This window comes from Piliocolobus tephrosceles, chromosome 1, assembly GCF_002776525.5.
Source record: "Piliocolobus tephrosceles isolate RC106 chromosome 1, ASM277652v3, whole genome shotgun sequence".
NCBI classification, from domain to species: domain Eukaryota; kingdom Metazoa; phylum Chordata; class Mammalia; order Primates; family Cercopithecidae; genus Piliocolobus; species Piliocolobus tephrosceles.
The window spans coordinates 210,361,745-210,375,301 of NC_045434.1; the positions used below are offsets into that span (position 1 = coordinate 210,361,745).

The 13,557-nt window shown below is 54.3% G+C and overlaps 1 protein-coding gene across 1 annotated transcript in view; it reads right to left on the reverse strand.

Annotated features, from left to right (window-relative positions):
* The window catches only part of DISP3 (dispatched RND transporter family member 3), a 63,185-nt gene extending 53,206 nt beyond the window's left edge, over positions 1-9,979 (reverse strand). Inside the window, exon 1 of the mRNA XM_023191985.1 lies at positions 9,762-9,979. The gene's annotated coding sequence lies outside the window, so the exon portion shown is untranslated. The remainder of the gene's footprint in view (positions 1-9,761) is intronic.
* Between the last annotated feature and the right edge of the window lie 3,578 nt (positions 9,980-13,557).

Here is a 13,557-nt window from a genome sequence, read left to right on the forward strand (position 1 = left end):
TGTGAAGGGCTGAGGAGACCAGCAGCAGATGAGAGGGGCACAGCGAGGAGATGATGGAGACTACCCTTGTGTTCCTGAGCCAGAGCCCTTTCTCTACCTATCCTCAATCCTCTCATTGCAGGGGTGGTGGTGGGACTGAATCGTGCTGCATCCATGCAGCAACTTCCAGTTTGCAGATCAATTTTACATAGGTTTTCTCCTCCTAGGAATTATTTCCAATTTGCAGACAAGAAAACTGAGGCTAAGGAAGTGAAGGGACTTATTTGAACCTGATTTCTGATGAGCTCAGTACCCTTCTCACTGTCGTCGATTTTATTTGAGTCTTACATGTTTGAAAATCTCAGGGTCCTAGAATCAGTCCTCCCAACTCCCACTTGGGTGTGTGAGTGTGTGTCACACACACAACATCTGCCCTCAGCCGTTCTGGTCACAGGTTAGGTACAGCGCTGGCTGGACTGTGGGTTCCCAGGGAAGGGAGGAGGGTGGAGACATGAGGGACTGACCTTCAAGTTCCCCATCATGGGTGACCAGGTGGAATCTCCCCTTCGGTGCCCACACAGGTCAGTGGCTCCAGGGAAGGCTTCCTGGTTCCCTTCCTGAGTGACAGCTCAGGCATGGATAGTGGGGAGCAGGTGTCCATCCAGGAGATGGGCTCAGTACCTCTCAGCCCCTGGGGCCAGCACAGAGGCCTTTGCTCTGGGGTGGAGGGAGTCTGACACTGGCCTCAGCCTCAGCACCCCTTCCACAATGATGCAGCTGCCTATGGAGACAGGAGTCGGGGGTTGGTACTCAGCCGCCGAGGCAGAGGGCTGGGGATGGAGAGTGGCCCCTCAAGCACTGCCCCCCTCCAACTCTGCTGCCTTTCTCATAAAATGCTTGGGAGGCTCAGGGCACCAGGAACTAAGAACTGCTGCTCCCAGCCCCCAAAGGCCAGGAGGGACCCAGCAAAGCTACCTGGGCTAAAAAATCCCAGACTGTTTCCCTCACGTCCCCACCCTGCTCAATGGTGGAGTGTTATCCAAAGTCTAATGGGAACGCCCCTACCCATGCACCAGTTCTTCCATGATAACGGGGCCCTGTCTCCTATTTGAACTTGGGCAAGCCTTTCCTTCTCCTGGGCCTCAGTTTGCCCTTCTGTCAAATGGAAGGGCTGGACTTGAGCTTTCAGGTACCTCCCAGTTCTACCATTTGGAGTCCCTAGAGGGCCAGGATACAGGAGTGTGACACAGGACAGAAGATGGGGTAATTTAGGGCTGGGTAACCAGTTGAGAAGGTCAAAAGCATTGTAGGTTCCCTGGGGTCCTGAAGCAGCAGCTTCCATCCACTTTCAGCCTCCTGGGTTCCAGTCCATGCCACAGCCAGAAGCCAGAGGCACCCCATGACCAGAGGGTCCTGCAGAATGGGAGGAGGGTGGGGCAGGCAGTGAGAGGGCAAAGGTCAGGGAGTCAGTCTCTCTACCCAACCTGAGCCAAGGGTGTTCTGGGTCCCTCATTACTCCAGGACGGGGGAAGCAGCTGGAGGAGGTGAAGCCTGGGAATGCTTTGAGAATAGGTCTGCAGAGGGAGAAATAAGCTACTTAAGCTACTTAGTCTTTTAGGTTGGTGACAGCAGGAATGATGCAAATTGATTCCTATTCAAGTGCTATCCCAGGCAAGGTGGTGGCAGGGAAGGCAGAAGCCTCCTTTTCCGGAAGCAATCACCTCCAAGTGCACTCGCTGAGCACCAGAGTAACTTCTGAGCAGGGGTAGCAGTGGCAGCTGCCCCATTCCCCCAGACCTGGGCTCAGCTGCCCGTTCTCCATGTCCCCTCAGGAAGGGAGGACGTCCAGGACTCTCTCCAGTCCAGAGCCAAAGCTCCCCCTGGCCCTCCCCAGGCTCCTTGGACCCCGGGCACTCCGCTGCCGAGTAGGGCAGCTCCTCAGCTTTTCCTGGGGTAGGGGACATTCTTTCAAGATTGGGGGGACGAGGACAAGAGAAGGACCTTTCCCTTTGTCCATACTTGGGGTCAGTCCCTGCCAAATCAAAGCACTGACTGTCAAAGTCCCTCAGCCCCATCCCCCAATTCATACATTTACCAATTCATTCACTCATTCGCTCTCACTTCATTCACTTGTTGGTGCTTGCTATATAAAATAAGGACTTTCTGTTAAATCATCATAATCTGGCCAGGTGTGGTGGCTCACACCTGTGATCCTAGCATTTTGGGAGGCCAAGGCAGGCAGATGGCGTGAGTCCAGGAGTTCAAGACCAGCCTGGGCAACACAGGGAGACCTTGTCTCTACTAAAAGTAAAAAAGGTATCCGGGGCATGGTCATGCGCACCTGTAGTCCCAATTACTCAGGAGGCTGAGGGGGGAGGATTGCTTGAGCCCAGGCATTTGAGGCTGCAGTGAGCTGTGATTGTAGCACTGTACTCCAGCCTGGATAACAGAGAGCCTAGCTTAAAAAATCATCATCATCATAATCTTAACGTAGTGATGTCTTCAACTCCTTTCCTCCTGAAGGCTCCATGAACCTTTTCACCCCAGATCTATTCGCATGTTCATTAACGCCCAAGAATGGCAATTGGCTGACATATCCCTGTTCACTGCAGATTCCTGGCTCTGTTACTCTGGGATCATCTGCTGCAAGTCTCTGGAGCACCAGGTTGGAAAGTCAGAAACCCTTGGAGGGAACCCACAGCAGCTACTAGCCTGGAATGTACACTCTCAGCCAGCCTTTTCCCAGCTTCCCTGGCTAAAGAAGGGAAGGAGGGGTTTTCTCTTCTGGCTGCTGACACTTTTCCAAAGCCTGATTCCTCTCTAATCATTAGTCTCCCAGGGCTGGATTGCAGGGAGGAACAAAAACCAGCATCCTGCCCCTGTGAAGTCACAAGATGATGCCTTAAAACCAACAAATACTTTTCAACCTGGGAGTCCCCACACATGATCACGTCCAGAGGGGTGCAAGTCTCAGCTACGTCTATATGGAAGGAAAAGGGGAAACATCTGGATGAAAGCCAGCAATGTCCTGCCACTCTGCCAGATGCTGCCCACATCTGGACATTCAAAAAGTGATCTGTCCGGTGGCTTGGCAGTCAAGAAGCAAATGGTCAGCCCACATCACCCTATCCATCAGAACACAGCCTGAGTCCCTGTGTACAATTCCCGAGATTACTGAAGGACTCACAAGGTACTTTGGCTTCAATCATACTCATCCTCAAAGGCCCAAATCAAGAGAAGGTAAAGGCCAGAGTGTGGGGCTCAGTCCTTGTGCACATGGCAGCTGGGTCCCGTCTCCACTGCTTATTAGTAAGCTGCTTAGTCTCTCTGCACTTCACATTTTTCATCCTTAACATGGAGATAACAGTGCTATCCTCCTTGCTGAGCAGGTATGAGGATAAAATGAGATCATATCTGTAAAGTTCTAAGCCCAGAGCCCGGCAGGTAGTAAACATTCAAAATATGTTGACTGTTATTATCATGATCATTATCATCGGGGTGATTACCCTGCAGAGCTCCCCAACGAAGAACAGAGAGATCTCCCAGGACAGTGCAAAGGTCAACACAGTTGCAGGGTGTGGAGGATACACACTTTTCCCAAACCTCCCAGGAACACCAATTTGCCACAACCTTCCCCACCCTGACCCCTGTTGAAGCTGCCTTCCCTGGAGACAAGAAGATCACCACATCCTCCTTCACAACAGGAGTGGATTCCAGCTACCACTCATGTCTCCTCTATTAACAAGGTTTGGCAAAGGATGCATCATCCAGGTGCCAGTGTATGTGTTGGATGCCCCGAGCAGATGGCTGGGCAGAGTGAGCCTTCTCCACTGTACCCTCCTCCTACCAAGACATCAAGTTCATGGACAGTCTAGTTGTACTGGGGGCAACACCTACAGGAAACCTTCCCCCTGACACTAGAGTGACCACTTGACTGGATCATGTCCTCTCAGCCCCAGGGTACACCTGGGTCCCTCTTCTACTGTGGTGGGGGGGGGGGCCTGGCTGAGACAGCATTAATCATCTATCACCTCTGCTCCTTGGACCAGAGGTCCTGGGGGGTGGGAATGGGGACTCTGATGGTCTCTACAGTGACAGAGACAGGGACACAGACCGAGACCTTTCCATTAGGTTGGTGCAAAAGGAATTAGGGGTTTTGCCATTACTTTCTGTGGCAAAAATGACAATTACTTTTGCACCAACCTAACACTTCTACAAGCCCACACCTGGCACACAGTAGGACTACTCAGGTAGATGCTTGTGAGATGGGAGATAATGGAGAAGGCCTTTCCTGGCAGAGGAGGTTTAAGTCCCTGGACACTATCTCCCAGGACGTTACTCTGTGGTCCCAAGAAGAGACCCTGTAAATGGTGCCTGCGAGAATCTAAATCCAAGCCAATCCTTCCCATTGTCCTTACCACCCCCTCGTTCCCAGGTTAAGCTCACTGTATACACAAACACCATAACCTGCCACCCGACAGCCTTTTCCAAACTGGCAGATTCCCCATCTGGTTCCCTCAGAGGGAGGAACGGATGGAAGGAAGTAAATTGCCAGGATCAAGAGCATGCTGGGAGTTCTGCAGGCAACGAGATCCTCTCCAGCATCTTCTCTCCCCTGAGTTCAGGGAGAAATATACCCAGACCTTACACTTCACTAACGCCCTCAGGGGATGGCCCCAGGATGCTGCACCGGGTTCTTCCTTCCAGGTTTTGGCAGAGACACAGTGTCTGCTGGTACACATGCCAGCAAGCGTGACCAGCCTGGAGGTGTAATATAAATAGCCTGCCGCTGCCCATCAGCTCCTCCACCCCCTTGGCATTAGTTCCAAACCTTCGCCTTCCTCACCCCCAGAGCGAACCAGCCAGCAAGGGCTCTGCTGGGCTCCACCTGCCTCCTCACCAGCAGTGTGACCTTGAGCGGGTGACTTGACCTCTCTAGCCTCAGGCCCTTCCATTGTGAAATGGGATCAGAGCACCTCCCTCCTGAGTGGTTATGGGGATCACATCAGTTAAGGTCCAGGAAGCATTTAGCACATAGCCTGGCATGTGGCTGATGCCAGAGGGGGTGCAGGGGAGAGGACTGGAGAGATGACAGCAAGCTGCATTTCACCTCTGTACTGGGAAGGGAGTTGTTGGGTTTACTGGCTGCATCAGTTCGGTCCCCTTCCCTGGCATGGTTTGGATGCTTCCCACGCACCCAAGGAAGCCAGCCCAGTTGCCTGGGAAGATACCTGGCCTGGGATTCTGAGACTCAGGCTCTGCTACCAACATGCTGTGTGATGCTGGGCAATTCACTTGCCCTCTCTGAAGTAACTTCCCCATCTGCAGAGGCTTCTCATATCCTTGACCTCTTACAGAGTTGTCTTTCACACTCCAAGCTTCACAGCTTGAGTCCCATTCCAGACTCTCACGGGGACTCAGCTCCAGCCCAGCCATGGCTCAGAAGTCTTGGGTACCCAGACCAGGCCACTGACTGATAAACACAGGTGAGGGTACTGCCCTTCACCTCTGGCCTGTCTGGCAAAGGAATTTACATTCTTTTGAAACCCATCACATAAACAGGTTTCTCGATAAGAAAACATTTATTGAATGACAGTAACCAAAACAATTCAGGGTACTGGGCAAAATGGGGGTTTTTGCTTCATTCAGATCAAAATCTGATCCCAGCTTGGCCTCTTCTTGCTGTGTGACCTTGGGCAAATCTCTTCACTTCTCTGAACTTTGCTTTTCCCATACATTAAATGAGGACGACAATTCATGTGCCATGAAATGGTGGCAAGGCTTAAGTGAGACAGTCCATTAGCACCTGGCACATAGTAGGTATTCAACACATGGCAGCCATGATTGGTTGGTATTTTTATCACCAGCCTCCCATCGTAAGGCGGAGGACCTGAGGCCATCAGCCATGTCTGGTGCCTGTTCCCAAAGAGCTTTGACAACACACAGACACATATTCCTCGCAATCCTCCCGCCCGTGTACCTTCCAGCTGGTGCAGAGTGGAGCGCGGCTGTCTGGTCTCCTGGTCGCCAGGCAGAGAGTGAGCTCACTGGGGGAGGCTCTGCCGCCATCCCTGGACTGGTCCCGCAGCATCCATGCCTCCAGCCTTTGTTGGGCAGCTGCAGCGTGAGCCGCACTGTCTGCCCGTGAAATGCGACTTTTGGAAAACATGCATATTTGTGAGTTGGTGCATGTTTCTATTTTGGGCCGACACTGCTCTCTTTATTTATTTTCCCCGGGCTTCGATGCTTTGGAATCTAGCTTGGAAGGGTGTTTTGACAGACTTTGACACCTCTCCCAGCTCCTTTGGCAAGACACCATGCTTGGGTAGGGGGAGGGCAGGCAGAGAAGAAGAGGATTTCAAATGACAAGCCCTCTTCCTTGGCTAGGACTGATGGACAATCCCACACCCCTGCCTCACTGTCCCAGCCCTCTGTTTCTCCATATTTGGGTGTGGGGAGGAGTACAAGAGGGGTTCAGGTGGGGAAACAATTTCAAAGAGGGCGAAGGGAACCAAAAAGGCTAATCACTGAGCTCCCGATTTGAACAATGCTAACGTCATTATCAACACCTATAGTATTGTTATTGTCAACCACCACTACTACCACCCCTACCATTTTGGGGTGCCTACTTTTATTGCTGGCAGTGAGCTGACTGATGGCCCTTAGGGACACCACCTCCTTGCTCAGCATCTCACTTGGCTCATCTGTGAAGGCTATTTTTGCCATCCCCAGCTCATGGGGCTATGAAAAGAGGCTGCTCGGCAACATGGTGGTCATGGCTGCCTTTCCTCTTGGCATCAGAGCCTGGCCAGCAACAACTGCCCATGGGCAGTCTACTTGATTGGGTCCAAGGACATGAGGCTGATTGCAAAGCCCCTACTCACTGGGTAGGACCTCTAAAGCTGCTCTCAGCTGTTCCCTTCTCTGTGGCCATTTACAACCAGCCCAGTGTCTGCCACTTGGGAGGAAGGACCTTATCTCAGACAATTCCATCCACCTTTGATGACTAGGGGAATAGGGGGTGGGGAGGATGGGGAGATGAGGGAAGTAGCTCTATACTAGCAGAGAAAGGGGCTTAAACCATCCAAGGACCTGGGGATCAGGAGATCCAGGTTTAAATCTTCTATTCATTCATTTGTTCATCCACTCATTCATTCACCATACATTACCAGCAGAACCGGTGGCTTATGCAGAGGATATATAGACAGTAGAAGTAATGCCTGTCCCAGTGAAGATTGCATTTCAGCAGTATGACCTCAGGAGAATTACTTGACATCTGTGGTCCTATTAAGGAAATCATCTAAACTTCCCTCACTCAGGGAACAGGATGACTTCACTACTGGTGGGTGCTCTAAGGAAGGGGAAAGGTAGGATAATATTTGGGGTTAGAATCACAATTTTCAATCCCACCCACACTCAAGAGACTCACTAGAGAATCAATGTTCCAGATTATTAGGGCGAAAAAGTGACCCTACACGTCACCTCAGCCAGTCCTTTAACAGATGGGAAGCCTGAAGCTCAGAGAAGGGAAGTAGTTTGCCCAAGGGCAAATTGGGAGTCTGTGGTTAAGCTTGGACTAGGATCCACGTCGCTCACTTCCAGTCCAGTGCTCCTTCCACCACACCATGCTGGGACTGTTCTTCTTTCAACCCAGTTTCTGGAGTTGAAGGACAACAACAGGAGAGGTGTCAAAGGGCAAGCCAGGTCACGGCTACCAGATCTCATGGCTAGCCAAATCTCCAGGGGGGTTCCAGAATGCTTCACCCAAAGTTCTTAGCCCCTTGGAGAGATCACTGGGGCTCTGTGGCATCTGGCCCTGGAAAACTTCCTGGGGAGGGGAACAGAAGCTAGTGAGGCCATGGTGGAGGGCCATCAGATTCCCAAAGAGAGAGAAACAGGGACATGGAACCTGCAGTGAAGAAGGCAAGTCTGAGAGAATGGAGTCAGCTCCCCCTAAGGGTCAGCTGGGACCACATCCCAGCAAAGACTGGGTCAGACCCAGCCTAAGGAAAGTTGGGGAGAGAAGCGAAGGCAGTGGGGAAGGATGACTGGAAAGACCAAAAAAAGAGGGTGAGTGTGTGTGTGTGTGTGTGTGAGAGAGAGAGAGAGACAAACCTGGGGGAGGGAACAGAGCAGGGAAACAGAGGGTACAAACAAAGAATGCAGACCCTGATTGTACATCTGTGTGTCTGAACTAAGGTTAGAGGAAGAGGAGTGAGTATTGGGGTAGAAAAGCCAAGCAAAATGGACCCTGGGCTGAAAATGGAGATTCTGTAAGGCACCTGTCCGGGCTGGGCTTCTGCCCGGAGCTTCCAGGGAGCCTCCTCCCTCCCTCCAGAAGATCCCCTGGTCCCCTGGGAGGTGTAGTAGGAAGTGGGGAGAGGGTGTTTGCTCTAAATCCCCATGCTTCGCCCGTAGGAGCAGGACAGTGTGTGTGTGTGCGTGTGTGTGTGTGTGTGTGTTCATGCGCGCGCTGGGGGTGGGAGCGTGTCTGTGCTTGGGAGCCTGAGTGGCTTTGTGAGTCACTGGGCATCGGTGGGAACACCAGGTGGTGGGCTCTGGAATCTGGGGCTTAGTCAGTGAGTCCGGAGACAGCAGCCTCGAGTGCGGAGCGGGGGCGAACATGCTGCCCAGGCCCACGAACGTGTGTGCTTGTGAGATCTGTCTGCCCACGTGTGTGTGAACCGTGGGTCTGCGTGGCTTGTGTGTGCCTAAAGATTGTGGGTGGGTGTGTACTTGCGCAAGTGGACTACGAATATGTGTGTGGACTGTTTTCCAGTGGTCTGTAGATATGTGTGTGCGCGTGGATGGCTGTGAGTGTGCGTGTGGACTGTGGGTGTGGGCGGGCTTCTGAGTTTCCAGGGCGGCCGTGAGGCGCTGTCCGCGGTGCTGACCCGGGGCGTGGGCCAACAGAGACCTGCGCCCAGTCTCGCAGTGGGTGGGGGACAGCGGGAAGCTGGCACCGGCCATGGAGCAGAGAGGGGCCGAGAAGAGGAAGCCCCCAAGGAGGCGCCTTCCCAGCCCCACTGCCGGCCTCCCCAGGGAGTTGGGAAAAGTTCTTCCGGCGGTGGGGTTGGCTCCCGGGACTCGGCGCCCCTTGCGCTGGGAATCTTCCCTGATCCTCAGCGCCGCCACTGCCCGGCTGCCCACTCCACCTCCACCCTCGTTCGCGTTCTCGGCAGAGCCGGGGACCCTCACGCGTGCTGATTCCATCGCCGGCCCGGCCCGCCCCAAGCCCCCACGGGCCCTCCCCGGCCGGACCTGCAGCCGGCTTAACTGGGAAAATGTCCCTCCGAGAGCACCACTACGCTAGGTAGGGGTTGAGTGGAGGGGGTCATTGGCCTTACTCTGTCCCTTCCCTCCGCTCTAGCATGGCCGAGAGCCCGATTCAGGGGCGGCTTCAGACTAACGCTCAACTTTTATGGACCCAGATATCTCCCAGCGGGGACGAGCAGGGGCCACAGGTCGGAAGCCTTGCCGTTCCTGGACATCCAACATCCAACTCGCCTTGGCCGACAGAGACTGCTGCAGTCCCGCGGGCAGATGGTGCGGAGCTGGGGCCGGGTCGCGGAGGGCAAGCTTGGGTTCTGTCCACCCCTGACCGTCTTTCCCGGGGGGCTCCGAGGCCCGCATCCCGGGCTGGCTGGAGAGCGGGAGAACTTCATGCGCGGCGCCACGCAGGTCGGGATGCGGACGGCGCGGAGGACTTCCCCCTCCTCCTAGCAATGCATACCCCAGCCCCGAGACCGAGCCCGGATGGCGCCCCGCGGCTGTGCACTCACCTCGGCCGGCCGAATGGGGCTGGGCTGAGCCGCCGGCGCCGGGGGGAGTGCGCGGAGGGTCGGGAGGCGGCGGCCACCCCGCTGCGCAGACTCGTCTCCTCGGGGGAATCTCAAGGGGAAGCTCTCGGAGCGGCAAGAAGCCGGGGTTCCACGCTCCGCTCTAGGGCAAGCAGACCGCGGGAAGCGGTGCACGAACCCCAGTCACCAGCTCGCAACCCGAGCACTCCGCGCCGCGGTCGCCTTTTATTCGCCGCCCGCCTTTGTTTGGGTCCGGGCTCCTACCATAGGTCGCAGGGGTGTCTGAGCCAGGCTCCGGAGCCGCGCCGCCGCCCAGCCCCTGGCGCCTCCTCGGGCTCCGCGCTGTCGCGCCTTGCGACCGTGGCCGGCGAGAACCTGCGCCACGTCGCGAGCTGCGGTCTCCGGGGCCAGCTGTCTGGCGCTGTCTTCGCCGCCGCTCCCCCTGCCGATCCGCGCGGTGGTTCAGCCCGGCCCTGGCGCCCGCGGACGGGGAACGAACGCGGCGCAGCGACCCCTGGGGGTCGGTCCCAGCCCCTGCAGACGGCCCGGGCCAGGCCCCCTCCAGCCCCGCCCCCGGGTTTCCTGATTCCCAAGTCTCTCCCGGGCCCGCGCTCCCGCTCCTCTCCAGCCAGCCCGCCCAGCCTTGGCAGGTCACCAGCCTCCTGGACACTCGCAGGCATCCCCGGGCGAACTCCGGAGGGAGCTGCCAAGCCCAGGCTCCTGGCACTGTCCCTTCCTCGTTTGTTCTTCAGTTACCCCTCTGGCACCAGAACCCGGAACCTTGCCAGCCCCTGGGACTGGGCATCCCTCCAGTTCTAGCACATGGCCTGCCTGACACCCCTAGCCAAAGGGCCACAAGGAGAAAGAGCCTGGGGTGGAGGTGTGGGGGGCAAGCCAGTGCCCTTCATCAGGCACTCAGAGAGTTTTCTCTTCATCAGGGCTCAGAGAGCATTGGCATTGGTGTTGCCCAGGGAGAACGATGGGGGACCCCTCAAAAGGGGGACAGCTGCCAGCCCTCAGCTGCAGGGTGGAGGCATGTCAGTGATGGAAACCAGAAAGGAGGGAGGCCATTGCCATGCTGTGTGAGGGTGAGCCATGAGCTTGTTATTTGTCCTGAGTGTGTGCTGACCAAGGACCTGGAAAGATAGGGCGATGGTGAGACACAATCTTTGCCTTCAGGAGATTTCCGGCTATGGGAGAGAGAAGAATATGGGAGAGTTATGAATGAAACATGACAAGCCCCAGCAGCCAACACACTGATGCTGAACTCACAGCAGCCCCTCTCCACCCCCAGCCCTTATTTTTAAAAGAGGAAAACTGAGTGGGATGCACCTCTAAAAATCAGGGTGCTGAATGGAGCTCCTGTGCTGTTCACCTGCTGCTCTTGCTCTGTCTGTCCGCTGTACAGTCCCTGGAAGCAGTACCCACTGACTGGCTGTCAACTGGACACATTGGTATTTATGACCCTGGGTACCCTGAGAGCTCATCTATGCAGAAGCAAATGGCCCGAGCCAGTGGAGTCCCTGCCCCGGCACTCACTCCCCATGTGCTCAAGGTCTCAAGAGAGCCATTGCCAGGCTGGGCAAGTCTGTCAGAAGACTCCCAATGGCTCCATCTGGCCTTAAAGACATTAGGGTTGGGGGCAGTTCCTGGGGTGAAAGGTGCCACTCTGAGCTGTGAGGGGAGAAAGAGACAGGAGATTTCTCCCAAGAAGTAGAGGGTATGCAAATTGCTGTCCCAGGACCAGAGGCCAAATCTGACATGAGTGCAGAGGACCACACTTGGCACCGGCCTGCAAACTTCTAGTGCCATTTGCCGTATCCTAGAGGGAAGGCAGAGAATGAGGAGCCATGGGAGAGGGTGGGAGGAAGGAGAACAAGGAAAAGATCTGTTTTTAAGGGAGCATTAGAGAGACATAAAGTGTGTTCCCAAGCCCAGCTGAGAGCAAAGGGTTTTCTTGGCTGGGTGAATGGCTTGATTCTTTTCAGTTTGTTTTAAGGCTGCTTCTAGGAGCCTCCTCAAAGTTCTCCAAGGCTCCAGACCTGTTCCTCTCCGTTTGACAAATCCATAGGCCATCCCATTGGTGTGCCCTGTGGTGCTGTGCCGCCCTCAGCCCATGCCTGGGAATACAGCTCCCATTCCCCTGGGAAACAGATTTAGTGAGTTTGACATAGGTTCTTGATGAAATTCTCACCACCTTCAAAGGGGTCTTGCTTCATGTTGCCTAGCTGGCCACAGCCTCCTCACAACCCTCCCTGGCCTCTTGAGACCTCCAGAGGATCTCCAGTGGGGCTGGGCTTGCTCTGCCCTTGGTGGGGGATTTTCTGTGAAGGTAGGGTGCAGAGGCAGAGGCCCGTGGATGGGGAGAGGAGGTGCAGAGTGTGGTATCCAGGAACACTGGAAGGATGCAATTTTCCCAGGCCATCAGCGAGGTTTTAAAAATGCAAATGGAACCAGGCCTTTGAAATATGCCTGCCATAAAGGGGAACCGGTGGTGGCAGCGGAGCTGGTGCGGGTGTGTAAAGTCATGAGAATCCTCCTCCTGGGGTTCATCCCCAGGCTCCCTCCCCTTCCCCTGCCTGCTCCTGCTTGCAGGAAGCCTGTTTATTACAGGAGCCTGGGGATGCTGGACTCAGATATCCCCCCTGCCCAGCCACAGGGTACTTCCCTGAAGCCTCCCGTACCTCCAGGTGAGTAACAAAGATGACTCTGGTGGATAAATGATCCACCCAGCTGAAAGGCTGCAGAGAATAAGATTCTGTGTCCCCTCTGGCTCCTTGTTCCAGTGCTGTCTGGTGGAAGTTCTTCCTGGGTCTGATTTAAATGCCTCGTGGTGCCGATAAGCTGCCTTTCTGATACTCTGTCTTCACGACTAATTGAAAAGCCTTCTTTGCAAGGGATATGAGCTATAAAGGGCTGTTTTGTCCTCTTTTCCTATCCCTTTATTTCTACTTCTATTTTCTCTCCAACTAGGTCTGAAGCAGAGCCTCTGAGCTGAACTTCTGATTCTACCCCTCCCAGTAAAGTCATATTTCTGTTCTGCCCCTTACGTGTTGCGTGACCTTGGGAAAGTCATTTCACTTTGCTGAGCCTCAGTTGTCTCATCTACAAAGTGGGGATGGTAAGAATATCTGTCTCAATGCAGCGGTTATAGTTATAAATGAGATCATCTCTGTGCAAAAATTGCATTTAGCACAGTTTGTGGCACACATTAAGCACTAAATACACATTAGCAGTTTCTTCATCATGTTGTTAACGCTTACTTGGCAAGTGCTGACCATAATACATCTCACTTTTTGTGACACCCCTCCACCCCGCCCCGTGAAGGGGGGTTGTATGCAAATCAAGTCCTCCCACCAGATGGGTTAACAGCTGAGGGTTGAGCATATGGGGAGGGTTGGGAGTGTTTATCTTTTAAAATACAGCATTAAGACACTGTCCCAGCACCAGGGAATAGAATAAATGGATTTATAAGTAATCCCCTCTTCAATCTGCTAAGGCATTTTTGGCACTCTTGGCCCCAGCCCCAATCTCACCTTCTCCAGGAAGCCATTGGGCAGAGTCAGGTAGGCTGGGGTACACTGGAAAGAGCTCTAGATTTAGGAAACTGGGTTTGATTTTTATGTGTGTCTTTTATTAGTATGACCTTGGGCAAGTCACTGCATTTCTCTGAGACTTAGTTTCCTCATCTGCAAAGTGGAAGTCATAATGACCACTGCCAATAATGTTCCTGCTTAATAGTCTCTTCAGCTAAAGTAGAACACATATTTATAGGTAG